The 9,441-nt window shown below is 36.1% G+C and overlaps 1 long non-coding RNA gene across 1 annotated transcript; it reads left to right on the top strand.

Moving 5' to 3' along the window:
- Positions 1–1,111: 1,111 nt before the first annotated feature.
- Positions 1,112–2,105, top strand: LOC129739531 (uncharacterized). Its single transcript, XR_008735887.1, has 3 exons — positions 1,112–1,240; positions 1,303–1,866; positions 1,928–2,105. It is a non-coding gene; the product is annotated as an uncharacterized LOC129739531 (long non-coding RNA).
- Positions 2,106–9,441: the final 7,336 nt, after the last annotated feature.

Below are 9,441 nucleotides of genomic sequence, written 5' to 3' on the forward strand. Positions count from 1 at the left end.
GTTTTTTGGCTCGATGCACGGTTGTAGACGATACATCCAGCTTATTTGCGGCATCTCGGAGAGAGAGGTTAAGGTTTCGCTTGAAACTACCGGCAACTCTCTCTGTCGTCTCAGCGGCTTCAGGTTTTCGATTTCCTCCCGATCCAGACTTCCTGGCTGTCGACAAACGTTCCCAAAACACTTTAATTACTTTGTAACGGTTGATTTGGCAACTTTTGGTGATTTTGCCAGCTTTGCGTGCAAGTAGCTCGGATTTTCGCGATGCACGAGCAAAATTTTGATACGCTGCTCTTCTTCCTTGGACGGCATTTTGACAACTGAAGAGTGAATTCCAATATCAAAATAGGAGCAACATTCTACACAAACACACCTTTTAAATGAGGAGTGTTCAGATTTTTTAAATGCAAAATTGGAAAAAATACGTCAAGTGGATATCGATCAAATTTTGACCGATCACCTTTAATTATGATTATACAACTCTTTTCGAGGCCTTATCTTCCACACATATTACCCCATTTACGCAGGTTTTCCGGATATTCCGGAACCGACTCACCAAAACATTTCATTTTCCATTTTCATCTTCTCTGGATCTTCCGGAACCTAGTCGATTAGATAGAACACGGTTTTATTTATTCCTACTTCTGGTTCTCCGGATCATTCGGAACCGAATCGCCGATAACATTTCGTCTTCCGACTTCAGGTTTTCCGAATTTTTCTGAACTGAGTCGTTCCGTTTTCGATTTGGTCATCATGGCATTTTCATTATAGTATTTTTTTTTAAATTCAGAACTGAGTCGCACAATGCACCCTTTTAATTTGAGTCACTTTTATTTTAATCATTATTTAACTTAAACTCTACACGCAGAAAAAGAATGGGGGATGGTTTCAACAAAACGTTTTGTTATTTTATTTTGTAATTCAAAAGCAGATTATTGTATGGCTTTCACAAAAATTTTGATTATAGATAAACGAAAAATTTTGTTATTTTTGCACTCTCATTTTTTATTGTATGCAATTTTAAATTTGATTTATTTTGAAACCAATATTGCGTTTAGTCGATAAACGTGTAATTGAAAAACGATAAGTCAAAAAAAGAAAAAAAAAAGTCATAAAGAATTTCCAGCATCCGAGCTGGATGGAAAGCAGACACGTAGGACGGAAGGAAGTCACGCTTGTGGCCAGCTTGAAAGAGCTTTTCCAGGCGCGAACCGGTGTTAGTTGGTGCACCGATGCGGCACAGGTAATAATATATTTAAAAAAAACGAAAAATAGCGAATTTAAAATGATTTTCATAATTCACAGGAAATGGCCCAGCTTATAACCCCTTACATGGATGGTCTCTTCGCCGATGGATTGCTTGAGAAGATCGTCGATCTCTTGGGGGAACCAAGGAGCTGATTTATTATGTGTTGACGAACAATCGAGCACTTGGGCCACCGAAACATCATCGGCAAGTATTGGACTTGTTCGAGAATATTCGGCCGCTCCAAGTGAACTGCCGTGGGGAACAATTTATTGTGAAGAAAACTCCCCACCCGGTTTCCACATTCTGCTACAAATCAACACCAAATCCGACTTCCTTAGTCTGCTTCTGCACATCATCGACAAAGCCTGTTCCCTGACACCTTCCCACCGTTTCCCGGACGCAAAAATATTGAGAAGACCTCCCTGTGTGCGCTACAGATCCTGCACCGGGCTCTCAAAACACAGGATGGTGAATTTTTGGGCTTCGAAGCAGCCAAAAACTGACACGTAGCAGTCGGAAATGGTGTTTTACTGCAGTATCCGGAACAGCCTTCGAAGGACGGCAAAAAAGGCCCGGCAAAAATTAAAAAGATCAAGAAAAGCCCGTTCGCAGATGAAAAGGTTAGTTGTTGCATTGGTCACCGCTGTCAGACTAATTGAATGATTTCTTTTTGTTCTCCAGGAAAAGTCACAGGAAAAGCTTTTGGCAGCCAACCCCTTGATCAACGGCACCGAACACGCAGGCCTTCATATAGCGCTGAAAAAGATAATCAAACTTGACCCAGAACATCGGCGAAATTACGAGCAAGCATCTCAGTTTGGCCAGGCTGTGATACAGTGTCTACCGGAGGAATCTGTAATAATATTGAATTGTTTCTCACTAGATAGTTTTCTAATCGTACATTTTTTCTTTTCTTCAGGTAAAAAACATGGATTGTTCAGAACCGGCCCTGCTTCCGGCTGCTTCTGAGCTTTGATCTGAGGGTGATTGATGAAGTGAGTCGGGCCCACCCTGCATTTAGGAAGCGACCAGGACTCCCCAATGCCAGCCGGAATGGCAATGGATTGATTTTAATGTCATTGGCGTTGTTAAAAGATAAATTTTCTAATAGTTTTGTGAATGAAGAATATAATTTGAAAAAAGGTTTCTTGATAATATTAATAAATCCGAAAATTTTTCAAATCTACCTATATCTTTAAATAAGAAATAATAAAAATTATTTCAGCCAAAGTTTTGTTATTCTGAATCCCTCAATGATTTATTTTTCCAACAAAAAAAAAATTTGTAATCCTCAACCAAATTTCGTTTTATTGTTTTGACAGAAATTTGAATTCATTTTTAAACAAGGTGTATTTTAATTTCCATTAAACGATAAGTTTAAATCAAATAGATGTTTTTTGTCAGTGTTATCAAAAATATATTTGTGCTTTTTCCCAACCAAAATTTTTATTATTTTTGGACGAAGTCTTATTATTTTCACAATATATTTTTCTGCGTGTAGCAACATTGCAAAATGAAGACTCAACTACGCCATTGTCGTAAGCTTAAAAGTTTCCGAAACCTTTTTCCGATAAAATTTGAAACTAAAACTCACGTTCTTCAAAACAAAACCTTCCGCATAAAAATTGGTTATATAACCAATGACCATATGAAGGACCGTTAATTTTCACTTCCCTTTTTTGCTCCCAATTTTACCTTCTCTCTCTCTCATTTGATTTCAATTTTCTTAAATCAGACGAGTTTGGGAGAGTCGACTCTAGTACACCAAAGAATGAACATAGATTAATTTTTAATTTTGTATGTATGAAAGAAACCAAATAATAAATATCCCATATCCAATCACAAGACAAAGCAGGATGGAATCAATCAGCCAGCAAGGAAATTGTCGAATGATATATCGAGTGCTATGTTAGTATGTAAACATTAGCTTCGTTCAATGGTTGGTAAAAATCGGTTTCAACTGGTTTCTGTCAACTGGTAGATGTTCAACGAGCCAATGTTTTGGTCGAAACTAGTCAGGTCGTTGTTCAATAAAGCAAATAGAAACTAGTCGAAGCCAATCCAGCTCGGCAGCAGGACTCGTTTCGACCTGGTAGAAATCGGTCGAAGCCAATTGGAAAGAGACAGGTGATAAACTGTCAATCCATTTCTACTTGTTTCGACCCGTTTCGACCAGACTTCATTGAACAGACATATTATTTAATTCCAACCGACGACAAAAAACGAAAAGCTAAGACGAGCTGTGCGTGTGTATGTAAACCGACCGGCATGCAATCGTTCTCAGTTTCTACTTTCTCATTCCCATCCTTTCCCAGCAAAGGCAACCAGGATGAAAAAACACCGGCCAAACGGCAGAAAGCCAATACAGTGAGTTTTATTGGTAATCGGCGATGACAGAAGGACTATGACAATAAACTTTCATTTGCCAACCGACTCAGATGGTGCACTTGGTAAGATATCGGACTGGCAATCCGAGATGAGATGTTTCAGTGAGTTCGATTCTCACTACATTTTTTATTGATGAATTTTCCGATAGGATAAAAATCCCATAAAATGTTTTTCTTGTTTCGCTTGAATACTGTGGTCATGCATCATTTTGCTTGGAAGCTCGAGTTTTTAAGCCAGTAGTGCTTTTTCAATCATATCATCTTTGGCACAGGGCACATTTCAGCTCATTTTCGGAACAGAGATTTACTAAATAGGCATTGGATTTTTGAAACCTCTTCTATAGGTGTTGGACTTTTCTCTACTCAACTATTATTTTATTTCAATTAAATTTGATTTCATTTTTGCATATCATTCATCTCAATTCTAAAGTGGATACATTTTTTACCCGGATGTAATAAACTTCGTTAATAATAGAAAAAATAAATTGTTCGAATATTTGATATATGTACTTCAACCTTCAATGAGAAAATCAAAATCACTCTGATTTTTCACCTTGCAAAATTTGTCAAAGGCTGAAGAAAAAAATCAAAAACAAATAGGGTAAAGGACCCTAAGACAACGGCTTAAGGAAGCTTTTTTCATTATTTCAATAGAATTGCCTTCCACGTTGTTTTAAAACTGATGTTTGGTAATTGAACCATATTTCTAATACTGTTTTATGAAACTATGAAGTAAATAGATCAATCCATTACGTACTTTTTAGTCAATTTATGATTTATTTTCCTCATTCAAGTTCCTTCATTGTCGTACCAGGTTCCTAATTCCGTCGTACAAGGAGACCGAAATTGTCTCAATTTATTCCACCCTCTTCAGAAATACATTTAAAATTTTGCGGTTGCGGTTCATGCAATTAGCATCAGCTTACATCGTACGGACCAACCGCGCAGGATAACAGCAGAAGTTCTTTCAAGTAACCAGTCGCAATAAGCCTTGAAACTAGGATAGCTTTATTGTTAACAGGTCTACCATTGCTTGGCTAATGCATCTGCAGGCAGCAAAATAGTATACCTTCTATTCAATTATACCGAAATTGTCTCAAACTATTCCTCCCTCATGATGTATAGATTTGAAATTTTGCGGTTGCAGTTCATGCAAACGCTATTATTTACTTCGCACGGATCAACCGCTCAGAATAACGGCAAAGTTCGAATAAGCTCTAAGTCGCAATAAAATGGTCTTGCCAAGAAATCTCAAGGTAGCGTTATTGTAGCTAGGTACCATTGCTTGGCTAAGGCAATTACAGGCAGCACAATATTAGACCTAACAAATTGAATTCACCCTGCAAATATATTTTCTACCAACACACTCTCCAACGGACAGGGCCAGAGCTTAAAACTATCGACAGCCTTGCGTGAATGTGAAATTTCTCTCCATTCAGAGTCTTCCGTTTTCGTTTCCTTCATTGCCTTCTCTCACTCAAAAATCTCTCTCTGACTGACAGCGTTTACAATTTTCTTTCGCTCATCTTCCCATTCGTTTTGGCCAACGGTCACAGTCACTTCGAGGACATGACTTTGAGCTTCGATGCAAATTCAGTCATTTCGATTTTGAATGAATGGAATCCGTTTGAGAAAAGTTGAACGTACGCGTTGTTCCCGGCGCAAAGCGTTCAAATTAATAGCGGCTAAACGGTAAACGATAGAAACTTGATGTCTTTGAGGGAATTTATTTATGCAACAAGATCTTTCATATTCTTTTTAAAAATAAAGGATTGATTCACATAGAAGAAAGATAAAAAATATTTTAAAAAATACTTCGTGTTTACACCTGATTCATTTAATAGATCTGTAGATCGTGCAATTAAAAAAATTATCGAGGACATCACAGAAATCGAATGAAAAAACAAAAAAAGTTATAAGCAATTTAAAAAATCAAATGAGATTTTTTCAGTATTTGTTAATCCTCTAGAACCCAATTTTATTTTTGCTGAAAAATTCACAAAAGCCTTGTTTTATGATTACAAACAAGGTTTATTCTACGAAAAACTTTTAAGATGAGACAGAAATTTTGACAATTGCATAGCAGCTAAAGAAATTCACTTTCAGTTCTTTTTCGATTGTAGATTCCATAAACTTCAACCAATTTCTCCTAACTTTTGAAATATATAAACCCTGACCAATTGTTAAATTTTTAAGTAGGTTTTGTTGAAATTTTTTCTCAAATAACTGGGATATTTCAACTTATACTAAAAGTAAATGTTGTACCTATTTTTCGAATTGTTGTCATACTTCTCCAACCCCACCTTTAAGCGGGGTTCATCTCTCCTTCCTAACTGTTTCATCTCTTCTACCTAACTAAAAAAAACAACAGCTTATCAAACCATTTGCATTAGTATGGTTTGTTAGCTTACCATATTTAGAAAGGTTCTGCGAAAAAAGTAAATAAAAATCATTGTAGTAAAAAAAAATGGTTTTATGGTGATTTTAGTAGAGCCCGTCAGGCGGGTTTGACACTAGAGGGTTAAATAATTTATTTTTTGAATAAGTTTCAGAAAATCAGTGTATGGATAAAAAATGTTCAAATTGCTAAAACACCCAACTTTGTTGGACATTATAGAGTCAAGAAGAATTTATACCAATTCAATGCCCCCAATTATTACTTCAAGAGTATTTTCTATTATTTGATTCAATTATTCAAGTTATCAGCTTTTCAATTATGTAAAAACAAAACATTAGATTGCATTTGTTTATTTGTATACATTCAATCACTCAATCAATCAAATGTACGAACTCAGCCGAACTCTATAAGTTGATTGAAAATAGGCATTTCTCCCTTCTAGATGAATTTTTAAGATGTGTTTCAATAGAATACGAAAGTTTTTGTTGCGTAGATAAATTGTCTCGAAGACATCAAGTGTCTATCGTTTACCGTTTAGCCGCTATTAATTTTGATCACTTTTTTCGGTACATGCAAAGTAGCACAGGCGAATATGATTGGCTTACTCATTCAAAGAGGATCCAATTGAATGATTTTTGAACGTTTGATCCTGTCACGACTTTGTGGAACGAATGAGTGTGAAACGAATGGCGAAACAAAAGAGAAGACATTCACAGTCAACAAGAAGCTCACTCTCTCCAAACGGAGATTATTTCATCGACTGCCGAAGAAGATGAAAGGGAGAGCTTTTTCTCTCATATTCAAACCGTTTTCCGTCAATGAAGGTGACTGTTTCGAGCACTGGACAGGGCTGCCATGATCCAGGATTTGTCTGTAAGATAAAATTTCATAACATTCATACAGACATTTAACACAAATTACAATGCACAAATTTACACAGAAACTACCCATATTGAAAGAACATCAACATTTTTAATAGAACTATATGTTTTTTTACGTAATGAGACTGAATAGTAAGACATTTGAGGAGAGGCAGAATCACTTTTGCGTTTTGTCAACATGTGTATTTTTAAACATGTGGGAACCCTGGTGAAGGATATCGAAACAAAGCATCGCCACGTTGATGCGTGTAATGCGCATTAGACTGGTTCAGCTCATCTATTCGAGTTTTTTTACGAGCGATAAAACTTTTCGACTTTTTCATTCAAACTGTAATATGTCAAAAATGACAAAACATCTTTTGTTGAAAATTCACTGAGAATTTATAAAATATGAAGAAAACATGAGTCAAGTTTTAAAACTTATATGGTAGGAATCAGCATAAAAAAAGGGGTTCGATTTTTTTTTATTTTGAACGACTTTATGTACAAAAAATGATATCTTCCGATTTTTTAATCCAAACTTGTATTGAGATCCAAACCAGAGACTCGTGAACTCTTATTTCAAAGTTTTAATTATTCATTCATCTGAATTCTCTTGTCATTTTGAACTTCAACGGGAGTTTTTTGCATCGATTTTTCATGTATCGTCAAAATTCAATAGAAATCGAGGTTATCGGTCCAGGAATTGATTTTTTTCCTCGAGTAGTTATTGATTCCCATTTAGAGAATTTCTGAAAACTGGAGAAGTTTAAGTTTTAGTTTTCAAGGATCTCTCAGTGAACATTCTGTAGAGCAAAGCGTTTGGTCGTATGTAAGATATTGCAGTTTGAATGAAAGAAGTTGAAGAAGTCTAATTTTCATGTAATAGATGTATCTAATGTTTCAAATACTTGAGAGAGGTTTAGTGTCATCAAATAATCGAACCAAAAATAATCAAATCTTAAAATATAAAATTATGAAGAAATAATGTCATTGGAGTTGAACGTTAGAAATGTGTAAAGTTGGAGATATTCTTGCGTGCACTCAAACTTCTATTAAATTATGCACGGTACTGGTAGTAAATAATTTGTAAAACACCAACCACTTAGCTTGAAAAAGCCATATTCTATGTTCATTTAAAACCATGCCATTATAAGCAATGCTGAATACATTCAAGTATTCAAGCGCATCTAGTTCCTAGCTTCAAAGTTTCTTTATTGTGTTGTGATTACTTAGAAATGAATTATGTTCATTCTCTATGAGTCCGACTGTGGTCAGCAAAAAATAGTAAAAGTGAACCGGTCTAATTCCAATTCTTGCAAAACGGTTTCCTATTTCTGTCGCAAAATTACGACGAATTATGGGGGCCGAGCGATTCGATTTCAATCGAATATTGACAAATTTATATAGTTCAGATTAGTTTGAAATCATTTTTCTAATTTTATTTCAACACTTTTCTGTTGAATTTGATGATTTTGATTGTTATATGCATTGACAGGAAGCGTTAAAACAAAGAAACACGTTGGGGGGATCACTAAGTTCGCCTTTCAATATGGCGGAGTGTGCCAAAAATAAATTTCACTTCGAGATTTCAAAATCAAATATCTTAAAAAAATATTTTTAAAAGTGATAAATTTGTGATAGAAAATAAATTCACAGGCGTAAGTTTATCATGTGAAGTAGCCCATTAAAGTGGAAAGTTATTTTCCGGCTCTAAAACATGCATTCATGAATTAAGACGAATAAGAGGGATACGACGGAGGAGGGTACACCTACCCTACATAAAATTAATGATTTTTAGTTTTTTCCTGTTTATTTTGCTACCTTAAAAATTAAATCAAATAAGCCGGGAACGATGTGTTGGTCAACACGATATCCTTATTTTTGTCTACATGTGCAAAGTAACCTAAGCCCGACACACATATTTCTGTCAAATGAACAACCCTTTGTCCCGAATCCTGCCAATATCAAACAAACTGGGCCCGGAAGTCAAAAGGATCCTGTGTTCTTATCAGTTTGGCATTTGAGACTCCATGCAGAACCAAATGCCATTTTGTGAAGCATCCGGCAGGGCAGGCCTGGTAGAACGCACCAGGATTTTTAACCCAACTATCTCTATCCGTGTCTGCACTTTCAACCTTCATTTTTTTTTTTGTGTTCCACAGTTCTAACTTTCTCTTCACGTTTCCGAACTATTCAAAACGACAACGCTCTCAGAAATCGTCGCTAATAGATCGCGATTGAAATTCATATCTGCATTCCACGGAGCAGGGACAAACCGGAATGCAAATTCGATTGACGTTTTCAACCTGTCTTTTGGCACCGTTTTCTGCAAACCGGGAAGGAATGCTTCCCGGATTGGATTGTCTTTTTTTCTGTGCCGAGAGAAGGTTGCGATCCAGGGAAAAAATCGCATTCCGTATAGAGATTCAGTGACAATAATCGGGCCAAAGCAGAGCGCACTGAAAGCCAATCCGACGTAACCATTCCATTCGGTCCGGTGTTATCCGAGAAACTTATCTTCCAGGCTGAATATTGATCATTTGAGGA

This window comes from Uranotaenia lowii, chromosome 1, assembly GCF_029784155.1.
Source record: "Uranotaenia lowii strain MFRU-FL chromosome 1, ASM2978415v1, whole genome shotgun sequence".
In the NCBI taxonomy this organism is placed as follows: Eukaryota; Metazoa; Arthropoda; class Insecta; order Diptera; family Culicidae; genus Uranotaenia; species Uranotaenia lowii.